Source organism: Kogia breviceps, chromosome 1, assembly GCF_026419965.1.
Source record: "Kogia breviceps isolate mKogBre1 chromosome 1, mKogBre1 haplotype 1, whole genome shotgun sequence".
Classification (NCBI taxonomy): domain Eukaryota; kingdom Metazoa; phylum Chordata; class Mammalia; order Artiodactyla; family Physeteridae; genus Kogia; species Kogia breviceps.
The window spans coordinates 118,754,717-118,768,456 of record NC_081310.1 but is presented as its reverse complement, the minus strand read 5'-3'; the positions used below and the strand labels follow the sequence as shown (position 1 = coordinate 118,768,456).

At 35.6% G+C, this 13,740-nt stretch overlaps 1 protein-coding gene and 1 pseudogene across 2 annotated transcripts in view; one reads left to right on the top strand and one right to left on the bottom strand.

Annotated features, from left to right (window-relative positions):
- Positions 1-13,740, top strand: part of TRIM33 (tripartite motif containing 33) — a 163,494-nt gene that overhangs the window by 63,544 nt on the left and 86,210 nt on the right. The gene's annotated exons all lie outside the window — the stretch shown is intronic.
- LOC131765334 (small ribosomal subunit protein eS27-like) lies at positions 7,784-13,006 on the bottom strand (annotated as a pseudogene).

Genomic DNA, 13,740 nt, shown 5'->3' with positions numbered 1-13,740 from the left:
GAATGTATTGTGTTATTTACTTCCTTGTTTTTATTTTTTTTTAAATCCCATTCAAAAGTGTACTGAAAAGTTTCATTATACTTTTATCTTTGTCATGGTCTCTTCATTTTAATGCTTTTAAATTTATCAGTTGTTTTCAATCTATTTTTGTATTGTTTTCCCTTGGTCATAATTAATGCTAGTCTGTTTTTATTACATTAAGCATTCATTTTATATTTATACACTATTTCTATGTTTGTAATCTGTGCTGTTTGTTTTCCCCCCTGTAGTTTGTAATTTCAGTTGGTTTGTTTATTCATGCATCTGTTTTCTTTGCTTTCACTGCCTTAAAGATGGCATTCCATTAACAACTTCTGGCTTCTGTAGTTTCTAATGAAAGGTGTGCTGTCATGGTTATCTTTGTTCCTTTGTATGTAACATGTCTTTTCCCCTACTCTGCTGTTAGGGTTTACTCTTTATTATTAGTTTTTAGCAATTGATTTTATGATGTGCTTTGGCATGGGTTGTTCTTTGTTTTGGTTTGGTTTTTTTGCCACACCATGCTGCATGTGGGATCTTATTTCCCTGAACAGGGGATCGAACCCGCACCCCCTGCATTGGAAGCGCCGAGTCTTAACCACTGGACTGCTGGGGAATTCCTGGCATGGTTTTATTTAGAGGTATAATCCTCAGAGATTATTAAATTTGGGGTTATTTTTGTTAAAGTTGGAGAAAATTTGGCCATTTTGTCTTAAAAAATATTTTCTGATCTTTTTTAATATCCTCTCTGGAATTCCAGTTACACATATATTAAACCACTTGATAATGTTTCACAGGTAGTGGGCCTATGTGTTTTTTCCCCCACTCATTTGTTCATCTTTGTGCTTCGCTTTGTCCGTCTCCCTTCAGTTTTACTAGGTTTTTCTTATATATTTTGAAGCAGTCTTGTTAGGTGCACATACGGTTTTAATTATACCTTCCTTAGAATTGACATTTTTATAATTATAAAATGTTCAGTTTGTGTCTAGTAACTTTTTTCTTGAAAACTATTTTATCTGATATTAGTATAGCTACTCCAGCTCTTGCATAGTAACAGTTTCCATGACATGTTTTTTGCATCTTTTTTTCTTTCATCCTATTTATGTCTTTGATCTCTAAAGTGCATCTCTTGTAAGCAGCATATATATAATCTTTTTTTTTTTTTTTTTGGTATCTAGTGTGACAGTCTTACCTTTTGATTGGAGTGTTTAATTCATTCTTATTTACTATCATTATTTATATGATCAAATCTGTGTTATTTGTTTTGCTATTTGTTTTCTATATAATGTATTTTTTTGTTCCTTGGTTCTTCCTTATTTGCTTTCTTTTGTATTACATAGATACTTCATAGTGTTCCATTTTAATTCCTTTGTTAGTGATTGCTCTAGAGATTCCAGTATGTCTCTTAGTTTATCACAGTCTACTTTAGATTACTACTAACTTGATTTCAGTAAAATATAGAAACTTTCTCCAGTATGGCTTCTTTACCTTTTCCTTCCTTTGTGCTACTGTTGTTAACATATGTTCCATTTATATGCTATAAACCCAGTAATACTGTTACAGTCATAGTTTATACACTATTATGGTTTTTAAAGAAGAGAAGAAAGAAAAAAATACATAGTCTTTCCTATTAACCTGTATATATTTACCATTTCTGGTACTCTAATTTCTTTGGGGGTTTGGGTTATGGTTTGGTATTATGTCCTGGTGCTAGCCAGTGTGACTCCATTTCCTCTCTCCTCCCTTTGCTATTATTGTTTTATGCAACTTTAAAAAAATCAGTTAAGGGAAGAGAACAAATAAATTTTATATTCTTTAATACATTTACCAGCATAGTTAACCTTACCTGTGCTGTTTATTTCTATAGGCATTTGAGTTACTGTCTGAGGACACTTTCAACCTGAGGATCTTCTTTTAAGGCAGGTCAACTTGAAATGAATTCTCTCAACCCATGATTATATGAGGATTTCTTTATTTCATTTTCATTTTTGTAGGTTAGTTTTGATGAATATAGAATTCTTGGTTGGTAATTTTTTCTTTCACCACTTTGAATTATGTCATCCCATTGCTTTCTGGCCTCTGTTGTTTCTGTGAAGTCTACTGTTAATCTTATTGTCATTTCCTTGTACATCAGGAGTCACTTTTTTCTTCTTTCAAAAATTTCTTTGACTTCAGTAGTTTAACTGTAACTATGTGTATCTTTAAAAGATAAGTTCATGTTCATTAATTGTTACAAGAAAAGGCACAAAGGCCAAATATTTTCCTCCCTTTGTATTTTGCTGAGTGATAATTTGTTATAAAATAAAAAGTTATAAAATATTTTCCATTTTGGTAATTTAAAATTTTTTTCACTTAAAAATTTCCTGTTTGAGCCAGAATATCATTTCTTATTTAGGAATCATTTCACTTATTTTGTGGGGTGGGGTGGTCATATTTTTATTTATTTATTTATTTTTAGAGTTATTGTATTATGTCCGCATATATAGTCAGTAAAACTTTTTACTTTTCTTTTATCATAGCCAGGTTACATGATTAAAGTTTTATGGACATAGGAAAGCAAAAATATTTTATTATTTTTATGTTAAAAGGTTCAATTCATGGATTCAGCTTGGTGTCAAGTGCCTTTTGGGATACATACATTTTCACATTTTAGAGAGGAAAAATGGTACTTAACCTTTCAGCTGGGTCTGTGGTGGTATCCTTGTGATGAAATACCTTAGTATTTTGCAGCAGTATTTACACTTAGCAGGGACATAAAGATATAGTTTCATGCCAGTTCAGGTCAGGTCTTTTTCCCTAAATGTGCTTTGAAACTAAACTTTCATCAAAATTTTCTGGATTTCAGAATTTGGATAAGGAAATATGAGTTTAAGAGCCACTAAATTTTATGTTTTACCATTAGGTTTGTGTATATTCACATATTTTTACTTTTTGTTTGTGGCTGCCATCCTGTTTGTTGCATAAAAGTTTATGACAGTTTATGGAATGTATACTTCACTGTTAAATAAAATTCCTCCTTGTCCTATTTAGTGCTTTTTGAGGTCAAATTAGACTTATCTAATGCTATACTGTTTTTCCTCTTTTTTTTTTTGGTTTGTTCTACCTCCTTCCACCCACCCCCATTTGTTGATACTTATTTGTTTATCCTTTTCTCTTAAACCTTTCTTTTGCTTTAGGTATGTTTCTTAATTTGATTCTTAGAAGTTACCTTTTTTTTTTTCTTTCAGGTCTTCTGTTTTTATAAATGAAAATCACATTTATTTAATTTTAGCAGAGCTCTTCTTTTTGTACTTGCAATGTATATTCTAATTGCATTTCTCTTGAGTAAGCTTTCTTTTTTCCTAGTCATGTTCTCTTTTGTTTCTTCCACTAGTTCTGCCTCAGTAGGAGCCAATCAGCTGGTTCTGATTGTTCACCTTGGTCTCCCTCAAGTTACTGAACCTCCTCAAATGGAATATACTTATTCCCTTTACAGGATCAATTTTGTTGGTTTTATTGGTCAGTGGTGAACTAGTAGACCATGAAAGACATGGTAAAGTTTGTTTCAGCTGACCTTTAATGAATACATTTTCAAATTAATTATGTTATTCCAAGAGTAGCAGAGCCTTACTGTTTCCCTGCTCAGCTTGTGTTGGAACAGTCCTCATTATCCAGGGACTGACTGACTGAGCCTATCAGTGCAAAATTCAGATAGCCTCCTAAAGGAGGCAATGAATAAGTAGATACGGTGAACCAGGCAGCCATGGAATCCTGGCTCTTCATAGTCAAGGCTCCAGGTTCCACTAGGATTTTCAGTTCCATGCCTCCTTCCCCCATGAAAAGAGAGTAAAGAAAACCTAGGTGCATGCAAGTAAGCATGTGTATGTATACACAGATTGAAGCCATTTCTCCTGTGAGCTGTATCCACAAAGAAGACTCAGAATTCCTGTAGTTTTGGATTTGAATACTTAAATTCAAGAACTATCTTGAAGTTCATGAGTTAGTGAAAAATCATTCATTCAAACTAGATGTTCAGTACTTTTTCTGTAAAGGACCAGGTGGTTTAAATTTTATGCTTTGTACAAATACTATGCTTTTTCCTTCTTTCTTCTTTTCCTTTAGTAGTATAAAAGCCATTCTTAATAAGTTATTGGCTGAACTGTTTATTATTATTATTTTTAAAACTGTGCTTTTTCATAGCTAGCAGCCTGTAAGTTGCCCACATTACCAATTTAAAAGTATGTTATTTTTTACACAAGTTTCTGTTAATATTGAAAAAACTTCGGCAACCTTATTTCAAACAATGCTGAGTGCTGGAATTAGATTGCTATATTTGGTAATGAATTTACTCATAATTTTCTGAGTATGTTAGGTTTTTGAATTTTAATTTAAAGATCTATCTTTAAGAATTAGGAAGCTTAAAGAATACCAAGAAGCTTTATGATAGCATCCATGCTTAATTACTGTATTTCCTAAATATATTTTGTTTGATAGTCAGTGTTAGGTCTTATATGATCATTTGTGCACATGTGCCATATATAACTATGACTTCAGCTTAAGCCAGTTCTATAGTTAGTGGTAAAAAAAATTTTGGGGGGGCTTTTCGAGTTTTTGTTTTATTGTGCTCAGCGTGCATAGGTGTTATAAATATTCTTTTGTACATGACAAGTGTTCCATTTTTTGCATAATTGACCTACAGTATTGCATTAATTTCAGGTGTACGACACAGTGATTTGATATTTTTATACATTACAAAGTGATCACCACAGTGGTAAAACTGACATGTGCAGACTTACTGGATATGTACTAGTAATAATTTAAATACACATTCTGTATGGTATTAGTTTGTAGGGTTAAGCCAATTTGATTATAAATTAATTTAGTTATTTTCTGTATTATATCTCCAATTTTTTCCTGTATAAAGCAGTATACTACTTTATTCTGCCTCTCCATTCTTTTCCCTCTCTTTATTGACAGCTTGTTTTGTAAGAATGGGCAACATATTTAACATTCCATATTTCCAGCCCCCCCCCCCCCGTATTCATATACAAATCTTTGTGCTGCTACCTCCACTGTTACAAAATTTCTGTAGAAAAGATCAGTGACTTGTTGCTTCAGAATCTAGTTATTTTTTGCCTTCCTCCTTCTTAGCAAATATGTACTTCTTCCTAGGTGCCTACTGTTGTGTGCACACAGGGAAGGAATAGAGATGAACTGGAGATAGGTGCAAGGTGAAGGGAGGAATTAGCATTGGGAATGGTTATACCTTTCAAACTTGGGGCTCTTGACACTACCCACTAATCTTATTCTCTCCAGCCTCTTTTTCCTGTTCCCTGAATTATTCAATTCAGGCTTTCAACAGTTAACTCACAAGACTCACCCTCATCACTTGATCTGGCCTCCCACTTAGGTAATTAGAGGCCATAGGTGTAAATTCCCTTCCACTCTCTTCGCCACCTGAAAAACATGTCTGTATTTTTTCATTCATAATTACTTTCTAAGGGAAAGGAGGGGAACTGATGATTGAAGATTTGGACTAACTACTCCACGGTATGGGAAAGAGAACTAGGGCTGAATAAAAAGATTGTTAGGTTATGCCAAGAGTCAGCTGATATTTAAAGATAGTGTGTGATTCTAAAAGTAAATTGCTACAGGCACGACAGGATCATGAGTGGTTAATGGAAAAAGTAGTTGACCCTTGTTTGATTCTCATTTATTTCAGCTACATGTATGTGTTTCATGTAAAATGTACTTATTGTGATTTGCAGTTGAAAATGTTTGGAATTTGTCTCCTAAATCTGAGACCTCCTTTTCTTTTGCTTAACCCATAAATATTGGTGTACAAAGGAGTATTGTCCTTGATCCTATTCTCCCTTCACTAATCATACGCGCACTTCAGATTTGAAATACTTATATGCTGGTGGTTCACACTCTTCAGTTCTAGAACTATGCTAAACAGTCTATCCAAAACTTATTCATTACATTCTGGCTAAAATTACTTTTCCCTCATTTTGAGTAATTGTGTAATTATCCATGAATTACCCATGCCAGAAACTTGCAAATCATCTAGAATTTCAAATTTCTTCCCTTGTTGTAACTGTTACCTCTCCATCTTCACATACTCGTTCATTAAGTAAATCAATTCTGCCTCTAATTTATCATCTGCGTTTCTTTTATGATTGCCTTAGTTTGGTCTCTTATTTTGTTACTAATAGACCAGCCTTTTAATTAGAGGGCTAGTTTACCATAGGTTTTAAGAGCATGGGCTGTAGGTTCAGACATTTAGGTTTCAGACCTTGGTCTCCTCTCCCCTCCATTTACATTGTCATATAGCTTGAGAACATTGTCTAATCTCTGTGAACCTCAATTTCTTCACCTTTGAAGTGGGGATAATAATTGAACCTAAAAAATAATAATAATAATAATTGAACCTACTTTACAAAGCTGTTATGAGGACTGAATGAACTAATACATACACATTTCTTAGTAAATACTACCTGATCTTAAAGTGAAACTTTGTACTAATGCAAATATAGATATAATTTGATTATTTCCTATCCCCAACACAGCCTTTGTTTTCAAACGGGCAGGTTAAAATTCTTACTGGGATAAGGGCAGAAGTACAAGGTAGAGCAAAGTTGGTCTGGGAAACATCTGACAAGGATTGTGGGATGGCAGAGAGTTCCTAAGTCCCCAGTGTCTTCTGAGCCAATTTATGTGAATCAGGCTGGAAAAAAAAGGTGCCAACTAATAGAGATGCCTGGAATTTCTGAAATTTGATTCTCTAGTTTGTATGATTGAATTTCAAGGCCTTTGCTTCTTTTGTTAAGGCAAGGTTTTTACCTTATTTTAATTGACATAATTTTAATCATATCTCAATTTTCCCTTCATACTGTAATTAGAATGATTTTTTAAAGCTGAAGTTTAATTATAATAGAACAGATTATTATATTTTGGTACTCTAATTTAATTTTTTAATCTCTGTTATATTTACTTTTAGTCCATGCATTTAGATATCAATGTTTTATTGATACCTTTGTTAATTAATTTTTGCATCTTCTAAGTATTTTTCCATGTTTTTAAATATCAGGTTGAACTGTCTAAACTTACCATATTTGCAGGTCACAAGTGGTCAAATGCAGTTTTATATGGTTCAGTCTAATGTTTTATTCTTACAGCAATGAATAAGTACTGTTATATGTCTGATAATTTGATTTGCTTATATTCTTGAATAATAGCTTAATCAGGATACAGATTGCTGGTTGACTGTTATTCTCTCTAACAGCTTTGAAGATAAACATTCCTGTTATCTTTTGACAGTTTCTTTTACTGATGAGGTCAGCTGTAAGTCTGATTTTCTTCTATTACTAGTAGTTCTTAAGAGTTTTTTTCAGTAGTTCCCTGGTGGCCTAGTGGTTAGGATTCTGGGCTTTTCACTGCCATGGCCTGAGTTCAATCCCTGGTCAGGGAACTGAGGTCCTGCAAGCCACACGGCACGGCCAAAGAAAAAAAAAAGTTCTTCATTTTTGCTAGGTTTATGTGCGCACATTTATTTGTATTTACCCTGCTCAGGACTTGGATTGCAATCTGAGGGTTCATTTCTTTAGTTTTGAAATTTCCAGCTATTATCTCTTTAGCATCTCTACTTTAGTTCTTTCATGAAATTTTAGAACTTCTATTTGACACATGCTGGAGTTTCTCATTCTGTCCCCGCCCCCTTTTTTCTTTTAATATCTAAAATGTATTTATTGGGATGGTTTCCCATTCATCCTGATTCAGGGTGATTTTAGTGCTGCTTCTGTCTGAAGGAGCATCCTTCTGTAAGTCTTGCTTTTTCCTCCTGTAGGCTGGCAGAAGGTAGTAGAGCAGCCGACAAAAAAAAATATTTGTGCATGGCTAAAGACAGTGGTGATTTTATAGCATCTTCAGCATTTCACATCCATGAAATAGGAATTGGGACTCTGCACCAGGTGCTTCTTCTTATGTTTTTTCTTTTCTGGAGAGGGATGAAGGAGATCCTTTGTGAGAGGCTTGTTCTTATGGGGAGGTTGTCACTGCCAGAAAGGCTCATTCAGTTCTTTAGCTTGCTTCTTCTCTTTTGTCGTTTCTATCTCTCCTTAGCTCTGTTGAATTCTATGTGATTTCTTCATATCTATCTTCTACCTTGATTTTTTTTACAGTTATCACTTATTATTTAACTTGTGTTGTGAGTTTATTCAATAATTTTATTTTCTTGATTCTTTTTCAGAACTACCCATTTTCATAGATCCCATTTGTAACTTTGTGAAAATTTTACACATATTTGAAGTCTTTATCAGACATTTGTCTTCCGTGGATTAGGTTTCTACTTCTTGGTTTATTGTATTTGTTGACGCTAATAGTACTGAAATTTCTTCATGTGCATTGTAGTTTTATTTATGAGCTTATCTTCAGTGGGAGTTCCACTTGTGCCTTGGGTTGGGAGGAGTTCTAATGAGATGGTTTTGTGTTTGCAAGGGTCCAGACAAGCTTCTTTTTGTTGTTGTTAAATGAATATATCAATTTACTTACCTAAAGAGGAATCCTAGGAAAACAAGTAGCTGTTAGGCAAAAATAATGACTTCTGCTTTGTGGACATTTTGTTTGGAGTTCTGAGTTGATTAAAAAGGAGATTTTAAATAAGAACTTGAACTTAGGGTAGAGAACAGAAGAGAAACGTTGAGTTCAGCCTTGGGAAAGATGACTAGTATGATGGACTGGTTTCCTTGGGTTCCTTCTGGTTCATAATAGACTACTTCCAATTTTCCATTCAGTGTTTCTGAAATCTCAGAAAAACTGGTGCCAGGACATGAAGGTTCAGGGCTGGAGATTGCATCAGTACATGAACTTCCTCTAAGTCATCCAGCATTGGATAAATTACCAGTTATTATAAAAGAATATAGCTCAGGAACAGCCAGATGGAAGAGGAGATGCATAGGGCAAGGTATGTGGGAAGAGGTGTGGAGCTTCCATGGTCACTAAGTATGTCACTCTTCCTGAATATCCCCAAGTTCACCAACCTGGAAGCTACTCCTAGCCAAGCTTCTTATTCGTTTTTTTACTTGGCCTTTCTATATACTATGCAGCTAGTACACACTTTGGTTATGTATCTATGCAGGAAGCTTGTTTGTGTTCAGACTTCTTGTGGATGACTCCACGGCTGGCAAGGATTTTAGGCTTTAGAGTACTTAAAGCCTGCCCTATGGCTTTATTGAGGGAGTTCAGTTTCAACTTTTAACCTTTGTCTTCCTATTCCCAACGGTGGTAACGATAGCCCCTGTGGCCTGCTTGATCTCTGCCTTACCACTTAGGCTTTGAGTGCTCTTTTTTGTTTCTGGCACTTCAAATTTTGACTTGTTGGTTGTAGACTCAGTTATATATTTTTAGACCTTTATAATTTGTTATATGTTAGCCATTTCTGTGTTTGAGTTGGGGGTCAGGTGGTCTTAGATCTGCTTAGTGATCCATCTTGAATGGAAGTCCACCAACTTAATGAAGCTAAATTCCAGTTAACAGCACTGTGGAGATAAACTAGTTTGTAGACTTGTCTATTTTAGCCTTTAAACACCCCCCCCCAATAAATTATACATTTTAGTAAATTGACACTTACAAGAAATTTAATAGGTATGAATGAGTCTCGGAACTTTGAAGTAATGAAATCAGTTCTAGGGACGTTATGCGTAAAACTTGGTTGGTAGCTTTGGCTTTGGAGTTTGGGTTTCAGTTTTGTATAGTAATCAAAACTCAACATGACAACTAGTACTGAGTGATTGAGTCAGGAGCACACTCATCTGATCACTAATTACAAGGGCATTGTTACTCATAAACTTGAATGGAAAATGACTCACATTTTCAACACAAACATTTGTATAATTTAAAAATTTATTTATAAATATAGAAGTAAATAGCAGAAAGATCTCTTAAGAAGCTTCAACTCTTTGTTTTGGTGGTAAGACACCTTGGCTGCTGGGTAATCTGACAGAAGTAAGTAGTCAGCATAGGAATGGGTTTGGCTGATGTCTGCAGACTTAAATTTTCCTGTGTCTCATTGGGGGTACTTTCATGCCTTAGATTTCTGAATTCCAAGCTTCTCTGAAAACCTTTATGGCAAATAAGAGTCTTTCTCAAATGTATCCCTCTATTCCTCCTGTACTTTGGGTTGTGTTTCTTCTGCAATGTTTAGGTATCCTTTTGCCATCTACATTTTTTGAAAAAGATAAAAAGTCATAAACTGTGATGTCAGCTTGCCAGGTAGAAGTAGCAATTGTAAGAATCAGAGAATCAGCTTACTGAGTTCAAAAAACAAAACCTGGTATGACTTGCATCAAATCATACATAAAATACAATGGATATATATATATATTTTTTTGTGGTACACAGGCCTCTCACTCTTGTGGCCTCTCCCGTTGCGGAGCACAGGCTCCGGATGCACAGGCTCAGTGGCCATGGCTCACGGGCCCAGCCACTCCGCGGCATGTGGGATCTTCCCGGACCGGGGCACGAACACGTGTCCCTTGCATTGGCAGGCAGATTCTCAACCACTGCGCCACCAGGGAAGCCCTGGATACTTTTATATATTGAATGTTTCTTGCTCAGAACAGAATGTCTCTTCAGAGATATTCCTTCATTAAGATGTTACAAATTTCTTAAGAACTTTCTCAATATTTTACATATATATAATTATATATACATATAGTTATATGTACATATAGTTTTCTATCTATAGACTCCTATTCTTTTTTTTCCATTTGTGAACTTCGCACCAGCTCTTTCTGGTTTGCATGCTGTTTCTTCCTTTCCTAGTTTTGTTGGGTGTCCCCAAGACCATCCTCAGGTTCAGTGATTTGCTGGAAGGACTCACAGAATTAAGAAAAGCTCTTATACTCATGATTGATTTTATTGCAGTGAAAGGATACAGATTAAAATTAGCAAAGAGAAAAGGTGCATGGTGTAAAATCCAGGAGAAAGCAGATGCAAGCTTCCAGGTGTCTCCTTTCAGTGGAGTTGCACAGGGAGATTCTTAATTCTCCCAGTTACAATGTATGACAATATGCAGGAGGAGTATTGCCAACCAAGGAAGCTCACATGAACCTCTGTGCCTGGGTTTTTTAAAAATAAATTTACTTATTTATTTGATTTTTGTGGCTGCATTGGTTAGGTCTTTGTTGCTGCACGTGGGCTTTTCTCTAGTTGTGGCGAGTGGTGACTATTCTTCGTTGCGATGTGTGGGCTTTTCATTGCGGTGGCTTCTCTTGTTATGGAGCACGGGCTCTAGGCACACAGGCTCAGTAGTTGTGGCACACGGGCTTAGTTGCTCCCTGGCATGTGGGATTGTGCCAGACCAGGGGTCGAACCCATGTCCCCTGCATTGGCAGTTGGATTCTTAACCACTACGCCACCAGGGAAGCCCTTGTCTGGGGTTTTTATTGGAGACTCAGTCATATAGGGATGCAGCATCCACAGAGCTGATAACAACTACTTGGACTCCAGCAGACCCCACAGGTCAAACTGAATACAGATGGCCCAAGGCCTTAGGCAAACAGAAAAACTTTTATCAGGCATAATATTCCAAGAGTGCAAAGGCCATCTCCCATATGCCCATCAAGGGCTAGTGTTGAAGGCCTTCCTTAGGAATGCACAGGGTTTAATGAACCCAGGCCAACTAAGCATACTCTTTCTTGCACATTAGTGAATGCATGTTGACTCTTCAAGACCATGTATAAATGTCACCTCTTCAGTGAAAACTTACTTTATTCACTGTAAGATGTTAGTTACTCCCATATTTTTGCTCCTGAATTACTTATCCTCATCTCCTCTGTAGTGATGCTATATGTTTCCAGGATTCTAAAAAAATATTGATTGATTGATTGATTGATTGATTGATTGGCTGCATCGGGTCTTAGTTGTGGCATGCAGGATCTTTCATTGTGGTGCACAGACTTCTCTATAGTTGTGGCGTGCAGGCTCGGTAGTTGAGGCACACGGGCTTAGTTGCCCCATGGCACGTGCGATCTTAGTTTCCCAACTAGGGATTGAACCTGCTTCTCCTGCATTGGAAGGCAGATTCTTAACCACTGGCCCACCAGGGAAGTCGCTCTACGACGGTTTTTAATTCATACCATCTTAGATGTAAAAATATTTATATTCATTTCCCCCTTTCTCCTGACCATACTGTTTCTTCCTTTGATTCAAAAAATTGTTTTTATGCATTTCCTTTGAGGCAGGATCTTTGTATGCATTTTGTATTACAAAAACAATATTTTGTTTTAGTATGTAATGGTAAATTTGAGTTTGTTTTACCAATGTACATATGTCTGCTGAGGGACTGATATTCCTGTTTTTAGCATGACATTTTGTTTTCATTTTCCATTACAATTACTATATAAGGTACTGTAGTTTGTATATGTACAACTCTTTGCAGTCAAATGCTCTACCACTGAGGTATATCTCCTATATGTACAACTCTTGGACTGTTTATATCCTTGTCTTTGTATGCTGCTTCCTATAGATGTGCGTGATATAAACTATAAAAATCATATACTAGTCTTGAACCCTTTTTTTTTCTTTTAATATACTGCAGTTTTATTTCAGTCGCACAAACGAAGTTAGTATATAGGAAATTTAAATGAAATAGTATGTTAAAAATAGCTGAGAACCAAAAAATCTAAAAAGGAAGTACACCTAAAGGATGAGAATTCAGTATGCACTAGTGTTTCATCTTTAGTTTTGATTGACACTTGATGCTTGCCAATTTTGAAACTTAGAGATCATGATGACTATTCTGAAGAGATTTCAGCACCAGCACTAAGATTTTGTACATTCAGTTGATTTGCAATTGACTTGCTAGCCATTTACATAGTGTATAGTACAGATTTGTCACAGGTCAGATCACATTGTTGAAGGAAAGAAGTACCTTCCTGTAATTAGAAAGGATCCCCTGAACTGCACTCACCTTAAGACATCCAGTATACTGGAGCATGAAAACCGTCATAACAGTGTGGCTCCAGGGAACATAGTTTTGGTAAGGAAAATAACCTAAGCTTCTGTTTCCCATTTTAATTACTGAAATCTGTAACAGTGACAGAACTGTCACATAGGACAGTAAATATATATGATAATTCAATCAGACTTCTTGGAAAGAACACATTTAGCAATCTGGGATAATGCAGAATGACAAGAAAAATAACGTGATTCAGCACTGGTTCTTTTTGTCATTTTGCACAGACATTGTGTTTGTTCGTTTTTTTAATGACAGGATTTTTATTTTTTAAATTTTTGGCCATGCAGCACGGCATGCAGGGAACTGATCTCAGTTCCCCAACCAGGATCAAACCTATTCCCCCTGCAGTGGAAGCCAGAGTCTTAACCACTGGACCAACAGGGAAGTCCTGACATGTTAATATTAGACCAAAGCACAAAATGTTTAGTGCATAAACCAGTTTCTATTTTAAGATCTAGCATTTTTATTGTAGTCTTTTATCTTAGTTTGTACCACTTGTACCCAGTACTCTATCCTACTGTAGATTGTTTGACTTAATCAACAAAATCAAAAGTAAATATGAAAATGCCTATTTCATTTAGAAAATAAGCTTGCTGCATCTTTTTCTTTGAATTTTATTTTATTTATTTTCTTATACAGCAGGTTCTTATTAGTTATCCATTTTATACATGTTAGTGCATACATGTCAATCTCAATCGACCAATTCATCACACCCCCCACCCCGC